We start from the raw sequence: 25,278 nt of genomic DNA, 5'->3' as shown, positions 1-25,278 counted from the left end.
GTGATAAATCCCAACAGATGTAATTAACAGATAATATGTAATCTCTTTTTAAAAAAGACTTTAAGATTTGAAGCTCCAGAACACTAAATTAAAGTTAGATGTAATCTACTTTAACTGATGTTGTTAAACTAATTGTGTATATTCATACCAGAGCAATGATGCAATTAATTTTCAAGTATAAATCTACACCATCCTCTACCTCACCTGACAGGCAAATATTTCCACTCTTGTCTTCGTTTAATCCCCATCCATCTTATGCTCTTTCAGTTATTTATTGCCACAATAATGGTGGAGAACCAACAATACAAAACATCCCTGGCTTAAACAATGGTGGTTCATTGCTAATGGGTATGGTATCAGCTGCAAGACCAAGTGGTTCTGCTTATCCTAGCTAGCTTTGTGCACAGACTGCTGGCTGGCTACCGGGTGACTCAGTCTGCCCCACATGCTGCATCATCCTCCAGCAGGCTAGCCATGGCAAGTTCTCATGGCAAAGGAAGAAGTACAAGAGCAGCAGGGAGACACAAGAGGATTCTTGGGGTCTTGATTTGGAACTTATGATCCCTTCAATCTTTTTTTTTTAATTTTATTTGATTATGTTATGTTAGTCATCATACCTTACATTATTAGTTCCCAATGCAGTGCTCCACGATTCACCATCTGCGCACAACACCCAGTGCTCCATTCAATACGTGCCCTCCCCAATACCCATCTCTGGGCTAACCGATCCCACGGCCCCCCTCCCCTCTAAAACCCTCAGTTTGTTTCTCAGAGTCCATAGTCTCATGGTGCGTCTCCCCCTCCGTTTCCCCCCTTCATTTTTTCCTTCCTACTTTTTTCTTTTCTTTTTTTTTTTTTAACATATAATGTATTATTCGTTTCAGAGGTACAGGTCTGTGATTCAACAGTCTTACACAATTCACAGCACTCACCATAGCACATGCCCTCCCCCAATGTCCACCACCCGGCCCCCCCATCCCTCCCGCCCCCCACCACTCCAGCAACCCTCAGTTTGTTTCCTCAATCTTAAGCTACTCAAGCCAAACAACTTACAAGGCCAGCCCAGATCCAAGAGGTGGGAAACTGGTTTCCACCTCTTTAGTGAGATGAGAAGCAAACTGAAATGTCTGAGAGGGAAAAGTATGGGGGCCTTTAGTTCATTCAGTCTGTCCCGTGTGCCTTTTCCACACACAACTCACAAGGACAGGCTGTCTTCTCTTTTCATGATCCAAGACCCAGGTCTTCAAAATAAGCATTCCCATTGTATACGGTTAAAACTGTAGGCCCTTCTGATTGCAAGGAACAGAGATGGTGACCAGTGATGTGGGAAACAAAGGCAGAAGAGAAATTATTAAATTTCCTTACTATCTACAGCCCATTGACAAGTCCTTGAAACAGGTAGAGTGACATTCCTCCAGGAACTCAGCTGCCTTGATGTTAATAATTTGCTGAGGGCCAAGGGCAATCTTAGTCTAACCCACAGGATCCTGTAAGTCTACTTTAACATTAAAAATTCCTTTAGAAATTTCCTTTATCTCTAAACCTACCCAAAATACATATTGGCAATCATCCCCCAAGGATATGGCTCACTGATATACATCTGAAGGGTCTCATGACTAAGGTTTTATTAAATGGTAGTACATGACCTTTTCCTAACAATAGCTAGCCCCCTCTTGGAAACCTTGCTTCCAAAATTCCTTAGAGAGTTACGCTATCCCAAACCCCCTCCCAACTTGAAAGTATATATGGGCCACCCCTCATGACCCCAGTGCGGCTCTTTCTGCCCACGGGTCCTGTCTCCGTGCTTTAATAAAACCACCTATTTGTACCAAAGATGTCCCAAGAATTCTTTCTTGGTCACTGGCTCCGAACCCTAACATTCATTCCTACATTAACCAGGAACATTAAGAAATGGGAGTTTACATTAAAAATCCCAAGGTAGGAGGAAGTGAGCCACTGGCCTCAGGAAGGGCAGGATCCATATGCCAGGTACTGATGGCAAACCTCAGGACTTTAGACTTTGTTCTCACGTAGCCAAATGCCTGATCAACTCTCCATATCTTGGCTTCCTGCTTAGATCCATGATTACCCTCCTCTTCTTTTCATGTGATAGAACACACTCCCCCTAGGTCCAGCATGCCCCCTCTCCCCACACTACTCAGTAGCCTTGATGGAGCAGAGAACAGCTCGGAGTTTTCCTGAGCAGTGTGATAAGAGTGGGGCATTGTAAGTGAGACAGCAGTCAGGTGTGGCCGGAGTCCTGAAACCATCTCCAGTTATAATGCACATGCTCTCCCCATTATTAAAATTTTCATCATGAACACTGCTTTCCCTGTTTTATGACTAAAACCTGCTGCATGAAATGAGTCATACAAAGAGGAAATATAAATTCCTGTTGCATCTATACATGATGAGGAAATGTCCTTTCTCTACTAAATTGTACTTACTATAACAATAGCAGCCATAATGATAACATTTACATTTCCTCGGTGATTTACAATTTTTGTAATCCTGCCACATATTTTTGTTTTATTTCACTGTTTCTAGCTGCAGTTCTTCTGTTGCCTGTCCATGCAAGCGTGGGCACTTTTTAGCACCTCTCTGCCCACAGTTTCCAGTGATGACACCCAAGTCAGACCCCTGTAGACTGGAGGCCTCTGAAGAGACTCAGACCCGTATTGGCCATCCCAAAGGGGGAAAGTCCTGAGGTGGATTTAGGGAGGTTTGGGCTGACGTAGAGAATATTTCGTGTTTGCATTTATTATGAATCACAAACATTATTCGTTCACATGAGTAGGATATTTGTTAAAAATTAATATGACAGCCCACCCCTGCCCAAGAGTCTGAGAATGTAGGCCAGGAAATCTGAATTTTAGTGCGTTACCCTGGTGATTCTCTTTTTTTTTTTTTAAGATTTTATTTTTAAGTAACCTCTACACCCCACATGGGGCTCCAACTCAGGACCCTGAGATCAAGAATCACATGCTCTTCCGACTGAACCAGCCAGATGCTCCTCCCTGGTGATTCTAATGACTCTTTCTATCTTATTTGACTCAACAATAATATTCGTGTAAAGTGAGTGAAGGTGATGTTTTTTCCCCCGGCCACTGCATACTTGATGGTGTAACTAGCCACATAGGATAGTCACTACTCATCTAGGCTCTTAGTGACTATATCAAAACATCTGAGATGAAAACTGACCTCTGTTCCCTCGTTTTTCAAAGCACACTACAGTTTGTTTAAAAAGATATTCTTGAACAATATAAATCATTATATCTGCATTTAACAATAAATTTCAATATGACTTTTTAGCTCATTATTTCCATTTAAGGATGGAATCTGCAAACCATCAGATTTAGTGGGAATGCTTCCCTCACAAAGTTCTTCAGAAGGAAAAGAAACTGAACATCCTCTGGGCATCTAGTCCACGGGAGGTACTTTGACAAACACCATCTCACTATACAAAAGCTGCCCAAATGGAGTGGTCAGCAGGTTGGGCTCTGCGGTCCCCTGCCTGGATTCATACTGCTTCTGCAGTATGCTTGAAGCTTCGAGCTGTATGTCTCTGGGCAAGTTACTTTGTTTTCTGCTTCAATCTTCTTATCTATGAAGGAAGGTAATAATGGGACCAACCTGAAAGAGCACTTAATGTGGATGAAGGGAATTCAGATGAGCAAAACTCATGGAGTCACAAGTAGTAAATGAGTCGATGCAAAGCAAATATAAACTATTATTATTCTTTCATAATTACAAGCTCTATTCGTTATTAGCAAAAGAGCCGTTTTAATGTTAGTTAAAATTAAACTGACTTATTATTTGGTGTAATTAAGGGTGACAGAAAATACATACAGTACTAACATATGGTAAACTGGTTTAAGGCTATATTTTAAAATACGAGGTTTTATTATTATTGTCATTATACTTTAACTTTTGCCTGAATGGAAGATATGATCCTACCATCCCGCTGCCATTGCCAGCCCCAGCCCCATGCCTCAATCCTGAACATAAATGATGAAATTTAGAATTCTATAATTAAATTATGCTACTCCCTATTACAGAGAGGAAAAAAATCAAGGATTCTTCTTTACCTTCTGTTGAAGGTTTTTAAAATTAACTTCTTCGTGGCCTGGTTTCGATCTTTTCACCGCAAAATACCTCCAGGGTAAGAGCTATTTTGCATTTTAACTAGAGCCCTCCTTAACCTTCCCTGTGGCATTTGGAGAACTCAGACTGATGCACTAATAAAGGGCAAGCAATAGAGGAAGTGAAGGGCGGGCTCTCCTTTGTCTCCTATTTGTTGCAGCCTTTTTGGAAGGGGAGGGGGCAGGGCTCTGATTAATGTTGTGCCTTCGAGGTTCAGCAATCCCATGACATATTGGAGTGCTTTCCTTTTATGATTTCAGCTTCCCTCTTGCACTTCCTTTACATACTCCTCCAATGGAAAGCTAACCTTTGCACTTTTATAGACTGATACTGCTCAGAGTCAAAGCAAAGTTGGCAAATCAAAGGCTAGGGTGGCATTTGAAAGGAAGATCATCCCAATGGCGCTCACAGTATGAGTCCTCTGAAGCCCTGAAGCATATCTTTTGAAACCAGCCTTCTCTGCATATCATTTGTTACTAAAATGCTAATACTGTGAGTGATCAAATTGTATTCCAGTTCTCTGGAGGCTTTATGTATGCTGTCATCATGCTGTTCATAGACCTGATTTTCAGATTGTTGGACAAAGCACAGGGCCTTTATTTATTCTGATTGTATAGCCACTCCATCTACTCTAGGGCTGTTTTGTTGATTGATATATGTTCTGGGGCCAGAAGGTGATTCCTCATAACTTTTAACCCAAAATACCCAAAATATGTTTACGTTAAATATATTGGCTATAAGATTAGATGTTTGTAATATGTTCTACTTTCTGTGTGGAGATGGGACTGCGAACTCACAACCTCTGGGGCTTTTAGATATATAGGAGAGTTTGGGTTTGTTTGATTTTCAAATTACCTATCTGATCAAATCTGATCAATCACCTGTCTTCCCCTTGCTGTTAGAAGCACAGGTTAATATGAAGCCATAGCATTCAATGCTACTTTTATGAGCTTTGTGTGCTGTAAGTCCTGATGTACGAAACAAAGGTGGAAGGAAATGTAGATGGAATTAAATGTCCTTATCACCTGACAAATACTTGAGGCAGGCAGAGGATAACTTCCTCCAGGAAATTACCAACTGTCTTAAGGTTAATGCCTGCTACAGGGAAAAAACAACCCTCTAGTATCCTGTGAGTCTTCTTTAGCATATGAAAATCCTTTTGGAACTTCCCTTTGTCTTTACTTCCCCCAACCCCAAAGTATATAATCAGTTGCTCTTCACAACCCCCAGGAGCAGCAGCTCTTCCTGCCCACTGGTCGTGTCCCCATGTTTTAACAAAACCATCATTTTCACCAACAACATCTCAAGAATTCTTTCTTGGCCATGGGCTCCAAACCCCAACACCACTCCAAACCACAGCAGGTCCTAACCAGTTGCAAATATATATATATATATATACATATATTTTTTTTCCCCCAGAATGGGGGTGGGGTTGGCATAGGAATAGGATAGGAGACAAAAATTGGAAGGTGGTAATAGCAAAGCAAGATTTTCTTTCTTTTTGATTCTATATAGGGAAAGGACTTTTGAGTAAAAGAGTAAAAAGGACCGTGTCTTTGTTAGCTTAATAGCACATCAGCTTTATGCTACTGAAGTGGACATCACTCGTTGCCTGTGTTCCACCACGGTGAAAAAAAAAATATGAATGACTGAAAGCTTTAAGGAGATAAAGCACCCCTCGTCCCTATTTCCCCCAAAGAATCAGGGAGAGCACAGGTTCCCAGCTTTCTCACTAGGAGTAAGCCTAAGCTGCAAGCAGAGGATAAGGCAAAGGGGGAGAAAAATCTAGTAAATCCAATATCAGGAGATAAAACATTCACCAAAAAATGGATATAAGGATAGAAAATGACGGGGCGCCTGGGTGGCTCAGTAGGTTAAGCATCCAACTCTTGATCTCAGCTTAGGTCTTGATCTCAGGGTTGTGAGTTCAAGCCCCATATTGGGCTCTAAAAAAAGGATAGAAAATGAGTCTGATTAAAACAAGTACAGAAATATGTTGTACCTTTGGGCACCTGGATGGCTCATTTGGTTGGGTGTCTGCCTTTGCTTCAGGTCATGACCCCGGGGTCCTGGGATCGAGCTCTGCACTGGGCTCCCTGCTCAGCGGGGAGCCTGCTTCTCCCTTTCCCTCTGCTCGTTTCTGCCCTGGTCATGCTCTCTCTCTCTCTCTCTCTCAAATAAATAAATAAAATTTTAAAAAAAGAAGTATTTTGTACCTTTGTCTCAATTATTGATATATACAAGATTAGCTAATAATGATATGCTTTTATTATAATGGATTTTATCCACACGTCCACAAGATGCCACATACATACCTAACAAACAGGCGACATGGAGAAGCTAATGAACATACTGTAGTGGGACAGGCACTGGCCTCTAGGTTAGAAGACTAAGGTGTTTTGGGGTTTTTTCCTCTTGCTTTCTACTTACAAATCCTGTGAAATGGTGATAGTAAACTCTTTCCTGTGTTCTGGGGGAGAAAAAAAATAATCTCAAAATGTCTGAAAATCTAACAGACCTCTACAAAGGTAAAGTTATATCATTAGCAAGTGAATCCTTGTCTTCAAAAGACTGACTCTTGCCACAAATTGCCCTCCAACTAATTGCCATCAATACTTTATCTTAAATTAATCTAGCTCACAGTTTCTCAAACTGGAAATGATGAAACTTTAGTTTGGACTCTCACAGCCTGTGGAGGTAAAGCACCACTTTGCTGAGGGGCTCCCTGGGAATAGTTCCTCTATTTCAGACCTCAACATACCAAGACTGAAAAGGGGCCTGTCACTTAACTCCCTAGAACATCCCCTTAGGAATGGACTTAGGCAAAATAATCACTTGCAGCACATTCTTTTGAAAAGCAGAAAGAGATTCACCCAGATCCCTTCTTCTAGCTGATGGAGGATGGTTGCTTCTCAGCTTTGCTAGATGGAATCCAAGTTCCACTAGAGAACTCGGGTCTGGAGTAAAGGCAGTGTGGCTGGCATGCTGAGTTTGTTCTGGAAATCTTGACATGTAAATAAAATCACATTTGAAAATTTACACCTGGGGCATGCCATCAGGCTGAGCTTAAGGGCAAAAACAGGTATTTACAATTATTTAATTTTGGCAATATGCAGTCCAGGTAAGTAGAGACAGCAATTTAAACATGAATAAAAAAAACAAATGGTAATTATGTGACAGGATGGAGGTACTAGCTTACACTATGGTGTTAATCATTTTACAGTATATACATATATCAAATCAACATGCTGTGCACCTTAAATGTATACAGTGTTATATGTCAATTAAGTTTCAATAAAGCTGGTGAAAGAAAATAAATAAATAAATAAATAACCTGATTTTCTTTGTTACCTGACCTCTACCCCAATTCAAATGGATTATGAGACTTGAAAAATATAAAGCAATGTAAAGAAACAAGGTCTAAAATTTATCCTAGTAATGAAAAATCTGGCTTTTTAGAGGTTACAATAATATTTACTTTATTTTTTAAGTTTTTTATTCATTATTTATTTGAGAGTGAGAGAAAACGCACAAGCAGGGAAAGTGGCAGAGGGAGAAGGAGAAGCAGACTCCCCACTGAGCAGGGAGCTTGACGCTGGGCTCGATCCCAGGACCCTGAGATCATGACCTGAGCCAAAGGCAGACACTTAACCGACTGAGCCACCCAGGCGCCCCACAGTGATATTTACTCTAAAAAACGCCCAGCATAACATAAAAATAAAGTCTCAGACCACCCATTTGATAGCTTATAGGATCACTTACAATAAAGTTTTTATTCTACTTTCGCCATTGTTTTAAAAATACAGATTTGAAGTTATAGCCATAGTTATGTCTTCCAAATGCATGCACTTTAAATTTTTAAAGAGAAATTTATTTTATTTTCAACATGAATTATTCAGTTGTTTATGCTTAGCATCACTAAATTGGATTTTGACAAGGTTTTAAGACCACATTAACAATCAACCACTAACAGTTACATTGTGTTTAGACTATAAATACTAAATACATTCCTATTTCTTTAAGTTATTTAAAATGTATTTTTGGGGCCAAATAAAAAATATTTTAATTTCCTTAAAATTCAAACTGTGAAAGGCCTCTGACATTCAAACAGCTCTGCAATTCAAATCAATTTTGTCCATATAGAAAGCATCACTGATGGTTCAAAACCTTAAGAATTTCCCAAGTGAAATCTGAAACTGGTCCCTATACACGGAGGGAATGGAAAGATGAAGAAAGGGGCAGATCACTCCAGAAGGGTAGGTAGGTGGGAGGTTTAACAAGCAAGGGAACTTATTTATGAGGCTTGTCTTACATGGCTGCAAGATGAATAGAACTCCACATTTGTCGGTGGAGAATCTTGAGTTTATACAGAGGCCTTAATGGGGTTCAGTCATGTACGGGGTCCAGATGGTCTTAATAACACATTACTCTCTCAAGGCTGTGCCTTGAAACAGTTCACACTGTAGGCACAATGGGCAGAATGTACATTCCAAGGACATGGAGGGGATGAGGAGCCTCTGATTGCCCTGCCCCAGCTTGCTGGTCAACCAATGGTCATGTCCTCTTGATGGCCTTCTCCAACAATCACTTAGCATTTTTTTTTACAGTACACCCCTGTAAGCTATCCCAAATCCTCTTTGAAAAAGAAGTGGAATAGAAATAAACAATTTTCAAATAAACATTAGAAGATTTAATTCATCTGTGATATCGCCAGAGAAAGAGTACATCAGTAAGAAGTTATTCTGAAACAAAAATAGATGTTATCAGTTGGAATGGGCTAGGTATGCTGCAGTAATAAATAGTCTCCAGATTTCAGTGGCTTAAGCACAAGCATGGTTCCTTTCTCCCTCATGTTTCATGGCTGTTGTAATTAGCTAGAGACTTTGCTCGTCTTAGTCCCTCTGGATCCAGGCTAATGAGGCAGCCACTATCTTGAACTCTGGAGGTCATTTGGAGTGCAGAGGGAAAGAGGGTGCTCTCAAGAGCCTTGGTTCAAAATTTAAATGCAGACCGCAGATATAATACACAGGATTCCCAGTCTCCACTCATTGGTCAGAAATAGAAATGTGGCTCTATCACAAAAAGTCAGAGAATGAACCAACCTTATGCCCCAAAATTAGGGCAGAAAAAAACATACAGTATAAATAACCTTAAAGACCAGCACAGTCTACCCTTCTGATCAACGAATATTTGTTTCACTGTTCATTTCACAACCAAAATGCACACACAGCCTGAGTGAGAAAATTTAAAAGATGTTTACCCAGCCATGCCATGAAGCATAAAGGCTTAGATGTCTGAGTGATACACAGTAATATTTATATCAGGAGGTATGCTGATCATTAAGCTACTATCATTCAGCTCAAATTCTACCTTTCTATACTGAGATTACAACACTGAGATTCTGCAAACCATCTTTTCTCTTTTACCAGCTGACTCCCAATCAGGCTTTGCAGTTGGGGGTTCTAGAAGAAGACTGGAGACTAGAAGAAGAAAAAAAATACATGATACTCCCATTTTGATTCTGTGAAATCACTCCAGTAATAGTGCTGCAGTACATCAGTGGCGGGTACTCCAGTAACAGCTGCTGATAATAGTTTGTAATTTTTCAACACTCCCCAAAGAAAACACTCACTTTGTCCCCTCAGAGAAAACAGAGCCAGTGAACAGAGGTTAAGTGCCACACCACTGAGGTTTGCACTCCATCTCCAGAGAGCTCTTCCTCCAAATGTATTAGTCAGAGGGCTGAATCCCAGTTCAGAATCCAGCTCCACAATAATCCTAACTTTTCCCTTCAGTTTCCAACTCCTGGAAATGGTAGCTGCTTCCATTAGATGCTTTCTTTGTGACAGCTTTAGCGTTTTCTTTCTACCTTTTCACCTACAGTGTTTCCTACTTAATTCTCTGTTAAATAACTGATGCATTTTTGTCTCCTGGCTGGATTCCTGACCGATATAGTTTTTTTTTTACAGATTGGATTCAGCTCCTCTTGACCTTGGGAACTCTGTACTCAAAAGACAAGCTCTTTGTCAACAACCCACCCTATAAACAATTGTGGGTCAGGAACAGGGTATCTGCAATAAACTCTCTTATTTAGAAAGTGGAAAGAACATGAGATGCTAAGCAGTCGAGTTCCTGGAGCTGGGCCGAAATTTCTAAGGGAAGGGAAATGTCCATGATCATGCCCTGGTTTTGCTCCCTGGGAGGAGGTCCCCAGATCATTGTTTTATATTTGTTCCTTTGCTTCCAGCCTCTGGAAGATCCATCATTATCCTCCTAGGCCACTCGAAACAGGGGGTGGGAGAACATGCCCCCTGTGACCATCTGAGTCCTGTGACAAGAAGATGCCAAGAGACTACTAAACATGCAAAACATTATTTGGAGAAATGCCTGTGGAAGAAAATGGAGACGGTGCGAAGGGAGCCTGGGGAAGCTTCATATCAGATGCAGGTCTGACCCCAAGGAAAGGGAAGAAAAGAAGAAAGTGAGGAGAGACAGAAGGAAGGAGGGCTGACGCATCCTAACATGGAGGGCAATTCTGAGGAACTTTTGACAAGGACATCAGTGAGTCCTCGAGCCAAAGTGCCCATCAGAGGGCTCCTGCATCTCTCAGAAATGAGCCTGCCCATATTCAATTACTAGTGGGGAGCAGCCCATGGGTAGTGTAGCTTCAGCACACACATGGTGGTGGTTTTGGAGGTGCCGTTGGAGCCACTGGTTATCATGCTTCCTGCAACTGGTGATCTGAGTAGCTCATCCTCATGACCACTGTGCTCTCTTTTGGGATTGAACACTGCTCAGATTGTTTTTCTCCCATATAGATGCAAGAGTTCAAGGTTGTTCAATGTCCAAAACAGTAAAATACAAACCAGGTCTTTTCTTTGCCAGCATATCTATCTCAAATACTTGGAGTCTGACCTATTTTATTCTCGTTAGCAGCATGTCCCAATAACCACACCCACAGTTGTTTTTTTTTTTTTTTTTCCCCAAGATTTTTACTCCTCCTTTCTCTGGATATAATTGCTGCTACCTGGAGCCTGAGAGTTTTCCAGGACAGAGGCACACTTTGGTCTCTTTCCCCTAAGTCATTTTGTCCAACAAAAAGGCTTAATGAGGTGCATCTAAGCCATTCAAAGGTTGAACAAAGGATTTGAAAACTGCATCCTTAATTTGATTCTTGCATTTAGACGGTGGTTTCATCTGATTTTGTTGCTTAAAGAATTTTTTTATTTGTCTTTTATTGTTTGGGGTTGAAAAGCAGTTACTTGTTCCAAATCTACAAGTGGCTGAATATCTACACTCTCTATTTTCTTTATTTCTGCTGGCAAACCAGCCAATTAGGTTCTCTTTCTTTTAGTGCCTTTTCAAATGGAATGACAAACTTATCTAATAACAATCTGCTCTCCAGACTCTTCCACTAATGTTTCCTGTTCATTATATGTATTCCAAGTTTACTCAGGCAACATTTTCACCAAATAATTTGCAACTATATATCAAAGATCACTTTTTTTCTGAATTATCCTGCATTGGCAATTAAATACATGTCCTGGAAGGACACATCATTGGTCAGAACTATTTACATGGCTTCACCAAACCCCACAGGGAGACAGAAAGTTCACTCATGGTATGTTATGTGGGGAGAAGAACAGGAATAATTTAGCAGACAGAATAAGGACTTCCATAATGACTTTATTTTATATATATATATATGTATATATATATATATATATATAATCTTACTGGTTCTGTATCTCTGGAAAATACTTACTGATACAGCCTGCTATTCTACAAATTTTCCATCTGACTGTGGATTAGCTGTGAGGCACGGTCAGAAATTTTTGATAAATACCAATTGTCTTCAGCAATTAGAGTTAAATGAAAGCTTTAAGCCTCTTCTTCTACTACCTGGTTATCAGGTTACTAGGTAATTTGCTATAATGAAAATACGTATCAGACAAAATAAACCATTTTAGTTTAGGAAGAAGACACAAAAGCAACATTATAACCTATTTTTTAAAAATCACCAAAGACTACACTACTTATCTCAGACACTCCAACAATTCCCAGGATTGGAAGATTTACTCTAAGACGGATGAAACAATATTTTGATGGCGGAATCATTCAGGCTTCCAGTGGGGCCAGTGACAGTGTCTTCAGGAAACTAGAACCTATATAGACCTAAAGTCACTTGTCCTTGCTAGATCTTCTGTTTGCTCAAAAAAGGGCAGAAGTGCCCACACCTTCTCTCTGGCCACCCTCATCACGTGCCACAACAGCAGTCAATTCTCTAGTTAGAAAGTACTTTCAGCTACACTTGTCTTATTGTTAGAGTTCAGTGATAATTCTGATTTTTCAACCTCTAATGCTAAACTGTAGTTTAAAATACTTTATCATGCAGAAATTTAACAATCACATGAGTTGTTAAGTCTAGGTTATCATGCGTCCCAGCACAAAGTCAATAATAGACTAGCATGTAAGGCATTGGCAGCAGAAAGAGATATAAAATCTTATTATATTAATTAAGCAAGTGGAGGATAATGAATTAAAATAAAATTACAGAAATACAAGTAATAAAGGAAGCACTTACGCAGTTGAAATCTCATTTCTTTAACAGAATTGATCTAAGCAGAACTATCTCATAAGTAGTTCCATCTTAACAATTCAAATATTTTCGAGTGCTTATTGTAAAAGGACAGAAATCCAGCAACAAATTAAATATGTGAAGTCCTTGTCCTCCTGGGTCTTGTATTCTAGTGGGAAAAGCAGGTGAAAAAAAAATAGTATGTGCTACAATATACTAATATGACAAACATATCCTAATATATTGCAGTGATAAATGGGCAAGGACTCTATTTTAGAAAGAGTAATAATTCCAAGGTTTTGTGAATGACAAACAGTCTTAATCTTCCGGCTTCTGCAGTGCCTCTGGTGTCCCTTCCACTGAATGCTAACTGGCATAAATGTCTAATATCCTTTGAGTACTTCGGAGATGGTATGTTACTGTCTTCTAACGTCTCTTTTTGTGGTTGATGAAAGTTTTACCAGGGTAATTAGGAAATATCTTTTTTTTGTATGGTAGGTATTCACTTGGATGTTTGAAGTTTTATTTTATTTGTTTATTTATTTATTTATTTATTGTATGTTTGAAGTTTTAATACAATTTATTCAGGTAGGGAATTTTTTTTAACTACATGAAATTTGAAATGCATTTCCTAAATGACTGCTTATTTCTTTTTTAATTTTAAATAATTCTTCAGTTTGAGTGAATATGGATTCTATGTCATCTCTTCTTTAGGAATTCCAATTATATAAATATTGAACCTTTTCAATTTCTGTTTTCTCTGCTGCCTAATATGAGCTTTCTAAATATGCGTGTGCATTTGTGTGTGTGTGTGTATACTGGTGTGTGTGATTTTGTTCTCTTAATGAATTCTTAGCTAACTCTTAAATATGATTTCATTCATTTATTCTATCATTGGTTTTATCCAGCTTGAAGTTTATCAATCCTTTAAATGTTATTTAAATGAATACATTTCCAGGGCGCCTGGGTGGCTCAGTTGGTTAAGCGTCTGCCTTCAGCTCAGGTCGTGATCCCAGGGTCCTACGATCGAGCCCCGCGTCGGGCTCCCTGCTCAGCAGGGCAGTCTGCTCCTCCCTCTCCCCCTGCTCGTGTGCTCTCACACTTTCACTCACTCTCTCTCAAATAAATAAAATCTTTTAAAAAAATAAATAAATGAATATATTTCTCATTCTAATATTTCTTATTGGTCATTTTTATATTCACTTACTATTTGTATGTCTCTGCTTTATTTTACCTTATATGTTACTGATATATTTTTGTTGGGTGACAAAAGATCTCTCCCTCTCTCTCTCTCTCTCTCTCTCTCTCCAACCCCTCTCTCTTCCTTTCTTTTTCTCTCTACTCCCCCTGGCCCCAATTCAGAACCAAATAGAACCAAAAGAACCAATAGAACCAATCTATTTTGGATGGCTGAGGACACTTGTACCGTGGTGTTATTGAGCATATGGGCATCAAGTCACTAAGCCAGGGAGCAGCTTTACTTAAACATACACTATTTTGTTATTTCCTTTTACTCTCTGGTCGCAGACTGTGTCACCTTCGGACTGAGACAGGCCTGCTCCAGTGACTGGTTCTAAGCATTGAGACTTGATCAAATGGAGCTCTTACTCTTATTTTCCCAAGAAGGCCAAACTCTCACTGTTCAGTGTTCTCTTCACAGCATCAGCTATGCACAATGTTTTCCAAGTAAGAAATTTTTATTTCTGTTACACAAAGTTGTTTGTATTGATCTTATTGTATACGTATGTCTTCTCGAATGTTCTCTTTTAAATTTCTGCCACCGTCATTATCCATTTGGAGCAGGAAGAGATCCACAATATGGAATTCTGTTGTCATCTTGGCTTGAATGCTGTAGCACCTTCTCAACAGTTTGTCTGTGGCCTGGGGCATTTTGATTGTGTTTTTTGTTTTGTTTTGTTTTGCTTTTGCTTTTGTGCATTCCAGACTTTTCTTCAATAATTGTGTACCTCTTTTAACACAAGAAAAGAAAGGATGAATTTAGGATCTGAAAAGGAAAAGTAATTTGCAAATGTTTAATTTATATGCATTCTGGTGAATTTTCTAACGAATATCCCTTGGACTATTTCACTCTAGAAACGAGAGAAAATTCTCAAGTAGGTTAGGACATCAAACCAGCAAGGAGGAAAAAAAGGATTAAGATAAGGAAGCCAGCTACATTTTTTTACTTCATTAAGCTAAAATATTTCCATATAATTAGCAATTGTCCCTTCTGAGTACAGTACAAGTTAACAGTCATTTTCCAAACAGAGAAAGTAATTTTAGATACTGCTTGATGAATTGTTTGCAAATCCAGAAGCTGAGCATTGAGATTTGAAAACCTCCACTTCTTTGACACTCACGTGTCGGTCTAGCCTAAATTGTTCACCAAAACCATAACCAGGCATATTTGCATTAAAGAACCACGTGATGAAAAAAAACATTAACAAGAAAAAGAAATGCAATTTTCCTCAGAGGCTTCAGAGGTCATAAAGATAACTCCCTCCTGAGACAGTGTATCAAAGTTCATAGTCTATAACATTTATTTCACCTTAAGTAGGTTTCCACCTTTAACCTTAAAGAATAAGAATGCCTGGGTGGCTCAGTCGGTTAAGTGTCTGCCTTCAGCTCAGGTCAGGATCTCAGGGTCCTGGGACCAAGTCCTACATCAGGCTCCTTACTCGGTGGGGAGTCTGCTTCTCCCTGTCCCTCTGCCTGCCACTCCCCCTGCTTGTGCTCTCTCTCTCTTACAAATAAATAAATAAAATCTTTTTAAAAATGTAGCCATTTGTGTTTGAATAACCAGCTGCATACTTAAATATTTAAATAGCTTATGCTATTTTTTAGCATTTTCAAATAGCTTAAATCTATAAGAGTATCAAAAAGAAGTATTTGCAGCACAAACCATTATTCACCAACTAAAGAGATATCATCATTGAAACCAGTGAACGAATTTCTTCATATCAATCATCTACTGGTATTTTGAAAATATTTTATTCATTAAATTATTTTCCTAAAGCTATAGACTACCAATGATACCCACACTGAGAGTACAGTGATCGGGTCTCAATCCTCAACTTATTGGTCCTGTCTAAGCAAAAATTGTACCTGGAAAGGTTGAACAAGCAAGGAAAACTTTATTCAAGAACACTGGGGGAAGAAAAAACAATGTTGCAATAGAAGGGAGAGGCCAACTCAACTCTCCTGAAACGAAAGGTGGGAGAAATTTTAATCATTGGGGTGAGCTAGTGGAAACATAGTGGAGAAAGATAGGCTTACGGTGCTGAGTTATTCCCGAGCTCACAGATCCTTTCTCTCTGTGATTAGACCATCCATACTTGCTAACTGGCACCCAATGGAAGTCATGCTCCCATCCTCCCAAAGCAACTGGGAGACAGGAGCACCATCTTCCTTAATGATGATGCTTCAAAGGGATGGCTCCCAGGTCCTTGAGGAAGACATTCCTGGGTTGTGATAGTGGCTAGAAGTTTTTCAAAAGATGTACATCTCAAAGAGATGGAGAAAGAATTTACAATCGCAAGTTTTCTAAAGTAGAGGCTGTAAGAAAAGGGAGGTCAAAGGCCTAGAGTTGGGAAAAAGCCTGTCTGAACTTTAGCCAAGCTGAGAGCAACTTTAAGACCCTCTCGATAACAGCATTTGACACAGCCCCTCCAGACACTGTTTGGAGACCGGTGATGGCCAGTTTTCTCTCCACCTGATTGGAGGCCTCTTCTGTGTCATTCCTGTGGGACTGAGAGCTCTCTTCATGTATCAGTGTGCAAACAAGATACCACAGACTGGGTGGCTCACACAACAGAATCCATTTCTCACAGTGACAGAGATGGGACATGCAAGATCGAGGTGTCACCAGTTCAGTTTCTCCTGAGCTCTATCCTGGATTGCAGATGGCCATGTACTCACTGTGTGCTTACATGACCTTGTCTCTGTGTGAACAAACTGCTGTCTCTCCCTCTTATTGGGACCCTAATCCCACTGGATTAGGGTCCCACCCTTATGAGCTCATTTATCTTTCATCACCTCCTTAAAGGCCCCATCTCCAAATACAATCACTTTGGGAGTTAAGACTTCAGCACCATGAATTTGGCATCTGGGTGCAATTTAACCCATAATACTTCATGAGCTTAAGAAGGTGGAGTATCATATACTCAGTCCTCTGACCCTTCTCTATGACCGTTTACTCTTCCTAGGACTGAAGAAAGTCCTCTGGATAGAAGTAATTGTTTTAATTGATGACACCCAAATTTATAAGCTCAGCCTTGAACTTTCCCTCAGATACAGAAATCCTAAAGCCAAATTCCCATATGACATCTCCATTTAATATCTGACAAGCACCTGAAACATAATGTATAATATGAATTGTTCATTTTCTTCTCAGGGGCACCTTCTTCCCAATCTCCCCCCATCACAGGAGAGAGTAACTCCAGTGTTCAACTGCTCAAGCTGAAGAGCTTTCTAGTCATTTTTCACTTTTCTCATTCCTTTATATCCCAAAATGGGTTCATTTGCCAATCCTTGTGGTTCCACTTTCAAAATATATCTTCACTCCCATTTGAATCTAAGGAGTTTGCCTCTGGTTCTGTGTTTATTAACTGTGTGAACTTGGATACTTGTATTAAACTTTATGCCTCAATTCCCTCTTCTCTAAAATGGATATTAAAAATATCTACCTCACAGGATAGTGGTAGCACACACAGTGCCTGGCATGTAGTAATTGCTTAATAAGTGGCAAGCATAAGGGCACCTGGGTGGCTCAGTCGGTTGAGCATCTGCCTTCAGCTCAGGTCATGATCTCAGGGTCCTAAGAGTGAGCACTGTGTCATGCTCCCTGCTCAACAGGGAGTCTGCTTCTCCCTCTCCTCTGCCTCTCACCCCACTCACTCTCTCTCTCAAATATATAAATAAAATCTTTTAAATAAATAAATAAATGCAAGCATAATCGCTGTGTACTCTAAGAAGTTTCTCCAATTTGGGACATAATATGAAGTTCACCAACAGTGCAATCGCTTCATCTTCTTCTTTTTTCCTCCCTATTTCCCATAGGAAACTTTGGTCAATGGTCATGTATACTCAAAACCTGAAATGGCTGAGCATAAATTGGGCTTATTGTTGAACTCTCTAAAAATTTCTACTCCCAGTGCGGCCTTCCTAAAGCTGACATGTCACTCTTTTTAACTGAGAAAAGGCAATAGCCAAATTTAAATATATATGCAGCAGTAGACTTGAATCATGAACACAACTGTACAGCTTATCTTCTGCCAAACTAAACATTCAGGAGATACCATATTCACTGGATCTCACAGTTGCTCTACTGTCTTCTCTGGAACCTCCTTGTACAGAGACCACATAGGCTATTTATATAAACGCAGGTTGTAAAGGAAGGCAGACTACCCACATCAGCCATCCTTCCAGGATTGTCATGTTCAATTACCCTTTTTCTCTCTTTTTCCCCCACTCCTGCCAAACTTCTCAAGGTTCTCAACTCATGGCCAAATTCCCATTTATGGATTTGTAGTATATAAGTGGTTATTGTACAAGAGAAGGTCTGTGAAGTTAGAAACCCAAAGACCTCTGTCTCTAATTGTAGGATTGTGTAGATAGAGGTGTTAAAAAATGGAACTCTTTTTGGAAAATACTTTATAAAGAGCCTGATGAAATGCCAGGTACCACTATCTTTAATGGGGCCAGTCCACACCATTGAGTTTCATGATATTGCCCTATTCCAGGACAGGCTTTCTCGGTATTCCTCAGTGTAATTCCAGAGGCTGGATGCCCTTGTGGCTCATTCCTTAAAGGAAGTGTGACATATTATCAAGGACAGAACTGAGATGGAGGGAATGTGCAGTGAATTCTTCTCAAACACTCATCTTCTGAGAATGAGTCAGGTGTGAACTGGTGAAAACGGACCTGCCACTTTTGCATACAATGCGTAGGTTGCACTGCATACAATTTGAGGTTGCCTGGTTAGGTGTAATGGTTTTTCTCCTCTTAGCTTTCCCTTGGAGACTTTGAAATAGGAAATCAATTAAGTCTTTACTGAGGAGTTTAGAAGTCATCAAGGCCTTTATCAGTGATGGCTTCCTGAACATGGAGAATCTCGGGGTCTCTTCTGACTTTGGCCCTTCTTTGGCCCTTCTAGCAGAATGTCCCCATACTCTTCTCTCCTTATCGAAACTTCCCAAGCCAGGCTTAAGTCTCTCATCCTCCTTGATGCTCCTGCAGCATTCCAGCCACTAGGACCTGAAAGTCTATAATACCATGTTGCACTTCAGTCTATTTTTAAATCCTTTTTTGTTGTGTAGGTTAATTTTTCACGTGTAAATGCCTCACCATCCATATCTATTAGGAATTTAAGGTAGTAAATGACAGAAACTCAGTAACATTTACTTATATTTGATAAATAATGCTAATTAGAAGAAAACAGGAGAAACTACTTTCTGGAAAACAATATTCAGATAGGTCACAATACTAACTATGAATTAACTTATTCGAAACAATAATGTTCTGAGATAGGTACAATGATTATTACCATTTTACAGATGAGGAATCTAAGTCTTAGTAAAGCAGAATAAGTTAGCTAAAGCTCCAATCCTAGGAAAGAGCAGGGGCTGTTGAAACCCAGGTTTCTCTAACCTTTCAGCATCATGATCATAACCCCAAACCAGGTGGTTTGGCTTAGGGACTGGGAGTTTATGCTTGGACATCAAATGGACCAGAATTTGTTCATCAGCTCTACCAATTTACCTGCTGTGTCATTTTTGAATTGCCTACCATGTAAGCACAGAGGAACCACAGAAATGTTTATCTAATAGAAGAACAGCTTTGTGTATTATGATTTGCTATGCTGATACATGTTTAGAAATTGAATTATAGCTTCTAAAGTCCTAAGTAAGAGTGAATATAAAAGAGTTAGGTATCTATCCTTAAAGGTGACAAGTAAAATGGAATCTTATTCAAGATAGCTAGAAATTTTTAAATCTGCCTGATCATCTTTTCAGATTGAATATGCCGTTATGATCTATGATTTTTATTTCAAAATATCTTCTCCAATTATATCTTTTCACAAGGCAACTATGCTCTTCCTCTTTTTTTTTTTTCATTAAGCAAAAAAGAAAGAAGATATTTGCTTAGAAATAAGGTGGAGGGTGATTCTGGCATGTTGAGAATTTGGTCTGGAAGTAGATAGTCGAGGGAAAAATAAGTTTGAACTAGTGCTGTAGTTTTGCTTCTCTCTACGTGAGTCAGAAATGGCCATAAAAAATGGGACAATATGCGTTTAAGAATTAATACACCTGGACTCATATTCTCTTATATCTCTTTATTTCCTACAAAAACCTTACATACATGCTATCAAATTGCAGCCTTCCACCATATACCCTGCCAAAATGTAACCTTGTTGAAATGTAGATATAGCCTTGTAGTGACTTCACTTCAGTATCTAAGACCCTGAGGAGCCTGTGATTACTGCTCTCGGTCTATCCCAGGCCAGATTACTAACAAGACAGACACTTCACATGTGTGTATCATTCTTCCTTGTCAATTAACTGCTTTTCTCAAAGAACAAGAAACTGGTAAAACTAGGGAAAATTTATCAAATTACTATTATTACTAAATGTTTTATTTTGTTCCTATCAATGTGAATCAATATAACTGATGTTGCCCCTGAAATTGACAACATTTTGGCATAATGTAAAAGATAACTGTTATCTTCTTAAAATCTTCAATATATATGTAGGTGCAATTTCGTGTACCATAAAAGGAATTTAGGAAAAGATGTTTACACATAATATGTTCATTCTAGGAGTTTATCCTTAATCCAAATGGAACCAGTATGATTTGGTTGGTGTCTTTGTTTTACCATTTCAAAAAGGATATATTTTTACTTGCTTTTGTCCTTCATGGATGTCTAAAATGCTTTCAATTTGCTTGAGCAGCATATTCTAGCAATATTTTTTTTCAAAGGACATGATCCATTAAACAATAGTTGTAAGGAATGGACTGTCTTACAAGAGGGCTGATTCCTCCCAAAGTGCAATCTAGACCAGCACTGTCCAATGGAAATTACAGCAATGATGAAAATGTCCTATGTCTGTGCTGTCCAATATGGTAGCCATTAACCAAGTGTTAACTATTGAGCAATTGGAATCATCTAGTGTAACTGAGGAGAAGTAGAATTTTAAATTCTACTTAATTTTACTTAATTGAAATTTAGCCTGTGCAGCTAGTAGCTGCTGTATTTAACACTGCTTTGGACAAAGTCACCACCTCTATTTCACTATGTCCTTCCTATTCAAAACACGTCTCCAGTAGTCCATGAGTTGTCCTCATTTCTATCTCCACCATCTTAATCCATCTCCCATGTAATCATTAAAATATTCTTCTTTTATTCAGCATTCAACAAATGTTAATTGAAAGCCTATTATGTAACACATCTCGTGACACATAACACACATAGATCTATAATCACAAGCAGCATAGTCCCTACACTCATTCAGTTAAAAATTCACTGGTTAAGGAACACACAAAGCACTATGAACGGTTTTAATCAAGTTACTCACCACTCCAAAATGTACTGTGGCTCACTATTGCCAATCCCATGGAAACCAAACCCCTAAACACAGAACTCAACTTTTATGTGGTTATTTCTAATTTTTCTATTTCAATCTCTCAGCCAGACGGGATCATAAGTGATTTCCTAAATTTTCCTGCCTCCATCATTATTGAGACATCCTCAGATATTTGACACTTGACATTTTCTTCATGATTCTTATCAAGGTTCTTATCAAATGCTATCTTTTTTAGAAGGGAATTATCTTATTTATTTAGTGATAACTTGGAATTCAGCTCTGAAGAGTTTATATGTCATATAGATGTAGATTTTCCTTCTGAGCTTGGATGCATAATAGTTCAGTGCTAGGTATGTGCTATTTTAGAACTAACAAAGAAAGTTTGGAATATAATTCTAAAAGAAGCCATTTTAAAAATCAGACTGACGAGATGAACAAAAGAGACAGTTGTCTATTTTTACAAGAAAGGGCTGTGATTTTGTGAAAAGATTAATTTAATAATTTGATCTGTGTGTGTGTGTGTGTGTGTGTGTGTGTTAAAGTAGGAAAGTGGAAACTAGTGAATAAGAAACTTGATTCTCCAACATAGTCTTTTCACTTTCCAGTTCAGAAAATAAGTCCTCACAAAGTGGAGAGTCTGGGAGAAATGCCAACCTGCCCTTTCTTGCTGCAGAGTCAGCAAATAAGCTATTTTGTTGATTGGGTATAATTTCTGATATCTTATACTCCTATTTGACATTTCAATTATATGTCAAAAGCAAAGATAGCTAATTCTTGTCCTATCATCTAATTTGAGCTTTCTCATTAATTCCTAGAATATTATACAGTTGCTACAAGATAATTGTTGCTGTTTCAGTAGTAACATACTTCCACACATTGTATTTTATTTGAATGCTACAACTACCCAGTTTACAGAGGAGAAAACATTAAAAAATGATTTGTGCAAGATCAAAAAAAGCATACTGGTACGGAATTACAAAGTATTAGAGTCACTGTATTAATATTTCAGTCTGTTATTTGGTCTGTCCCTGTCATCCGCTCTGCCTTTGTCTCCTCTCTGTCTTACTCTCTTTCTGGGTATATACATAAATGGACATATATATGCGTTCTGTGGGAGTGTCAATGTTTCATTGAAATGGATAAGTAATATAGTTGTTTTTAAGGTAAAAACATACAATAATTTTTTTGGTACTAATTAAATGAATTCCATGAAGGAAAATTTTTGCATAGTGTTATGCAGATAAAGTCTCACTTTCATATTCTGCTTTTGAATGTGATTGTTTGTGGATGATAAAGAACCTTAACAAGATTTCTAAATCCTCTATTGTAGAAATAAGCATAACTCCTACTTAAAATTTTTTTAATTAATAATTTTTTGGCAATGAGGGTCAGGCCAGGTGGCTTTGCTCTCTCATTAAAAAGAATATGGCATTTCAAAATGTAAAACTTTTTTTTTTTTTTTTTTAGATACTTGGCACATCACTCCACCTTGGGTATGTATACATGTCCACATACATTTACTCTTTACAGAATTCTTCATGTTGTAATTTTGTAACAAAACTTCTCAAGTTCATTCATATTCCTTTATATATGTGTTAACTTACCATTCAGCATAATAAATTTACTTTTCTTTTTGTTTTTTCAAAAGTTTTCAGCACGGTAATAGTATTTTAAAGCTACAACTAAGGAATAGGATTTTGTAAAAAAGTTTAGTCAAAGAATATTTCCCTTATTTAATGGTTACAGGATAAGTCAATGTTCCTACTTTCTTAGAAGGCAGTAATAATGAGTTAAATGCCATAGTAGTCACAAATTTTGCAAATATTTCATCCCTCCCCACCCAGGCACATGTAATCATTTCAATTCCTGGTTCCCTTCTTGTTGCATGGAGCCAAGTGACCAATTCTGATCAAGAAGTTATGAGAAAAAAACTTATATAACTTTAAGCCAAGGATTGTGCTGCCAATGTATGACCTTCAAGTCTCTATCCCTATGCTGCAGAATCTAGCAAAGGTACAGAAAGAGTCCATCACCTTGGTCCCAGAGTGAGAGCATGGATGATGCAGAGTGGAGTCACCTGCTGAGCCATGATGGACACATAGAGCTAGAGAGAAATAAAAAGTGATTTCTTCATGCCATGGGGGATTTGGGGATTGTATGTTACCGCAGCACAAATTAGTGCAGCCAGACTAATGCAGATGGGGTGACTGATGAAAAATGCTGCTTTTGTTGACCACATGAGCATTCCTCCAGAGCAGAAATATGAGAGACAGATGTATCCTCTCATCAATACAAAAGCGCGCTTACGAAATGGGTTTGTAAGGATCTAATACCTATCCTCTCTCTCTGACTTATCTATTCGAATACCCAGGACACATTCCCCCTTGCCCAAATCTTTTTCCCATATCATCTAACCTAACACTTTATCTCTTCCTTTGTCAAACATATGGAAACACATTACAGCTTATATTTAGCATAGGTGTAGTACCTGTCCAGTGAACACTAAATCAACTTTGAAAATAATCTGTCAAATCCAATAAACTTTGTAAAGCCCTTCAGTGGAACAACTGTATTTGATTCTTGCATAATTTTAATTTTGCTTAGTAATACTCGGTCATCTGAAAAGAAAACCAAACAAATAATAAAATCTACTGGATCGTTCTAAAACTAAAATTTGTTTATTTAAATATTTTATAATTTTCTGAATATCTCAGTTACAATCAAGAATACTGTGGTGAGAAAACAATATTCAGTCTTGGTGTGAATCTCAATGAGAAACATTGGAAATGCCTAAGTTATTTAGCAAACATATTTGAAGAACAATTGTACAAATATTTCCCTAGTTGCATAAGTTCAGAAGTCTATTGTATACATTTATATAAATTATATAAATATATGTAAATTATATAAGTAAATATATTGGTATTTATCCCTTACTTATACATTACATAGAATATGCACCACTATCATCAACAGCAAGAAATTAAAAGGCATGATTCTTTTTAGAAATCACTTAGGTTCATTTGAATAGCTGGTGATAAAGTAAGAGCCCAATTTTCTGATCTGTGTTTAAATCCCTCTCCCTATTTTGAATAGAGGAAACCATGAGTTTCTTATAAAATTTCTTGTAAGAAAAATATCCTACACTTGTGTGCAAGAGTTTTCGTAGAAGCAGGTGGAGGATTTATCACCTAGGTCCGGCAGTAGATGTGAGTGAGTGTCTTGTAGACAGCAGGATCTGGGCTGGGACAAAACCATGAAGAACACAAAACTTGGCTTTGATGTGTGCCCACTGCCTGTTTTTGTTCTCTGTCCTTAAGAAGTATTCCCTTGTCCCTTCCCTGCTTTTACTTTCTGGCAGCGTGCTGTCTGACCATGTCAGCGGCTCACTTATCTTGTGGTACATTTGCTGTGGGTTCCCAAATTGGATGATCATTCCCAAACTGGCTGCAAGAGTGGACATATTTTTTTAAATACAGAATTACAGAGCTCTGTGCTTTCAAATACTCCACAAGCAAAATCTCATGTAAGAGCAGCTAAATTTCAAATAAAACCTTCAAGACTAACAACACCAATGGTGGCGACGACGTCACAATGATGATGATGGTAACTCTCTAGTGTAGAGATTTTACTAGTTTGCTAAGCAGAGAGAAAGATATTTTGACATTTTAAAATATATTTAAATACTTCTGAAAATATTTTGAGATCTTTTAAATAACACCTAATAGATGCTCACCTAGTTCTCTGTGAGGGCGCCAGCCATACCCAAATGTTACATGAGTATTGGTATTTGTACTCGTGTTCGTGGTATTTATTCTAGAGACAAGGAGAGTCTGCCTCACCCACTCAACCACAATCTCACATTCCACACAAAGGTGGTTCTTAAATGTGTGATCACAGGTATTACCCAGGAATCTTGTTAAGCATGCAGAGTCAACACCCCAATTTCCAGAGAATCCGGGTCAGAGATCTGGT

Source organism: Callorhinus ursinus, unplaced genomic scaffold (genome assembly GCF_003265705.2).
Source record: "Callorhinus ursinus isolate GAN/ISIS: 27379988/994484 unplaced genomic scaffold, GSC_fseal_2.0 scaffold3, whole genome shotgun sequence".
Lineage (NCBI taxonomy): Eukaryota > Metazoa > Chordata > Mammalia > Carnivora > Otariidae > Callorhinus > Callorhinus ursinus.
This window is presented reverse-complemented; position numbering follows the sequence as displayed.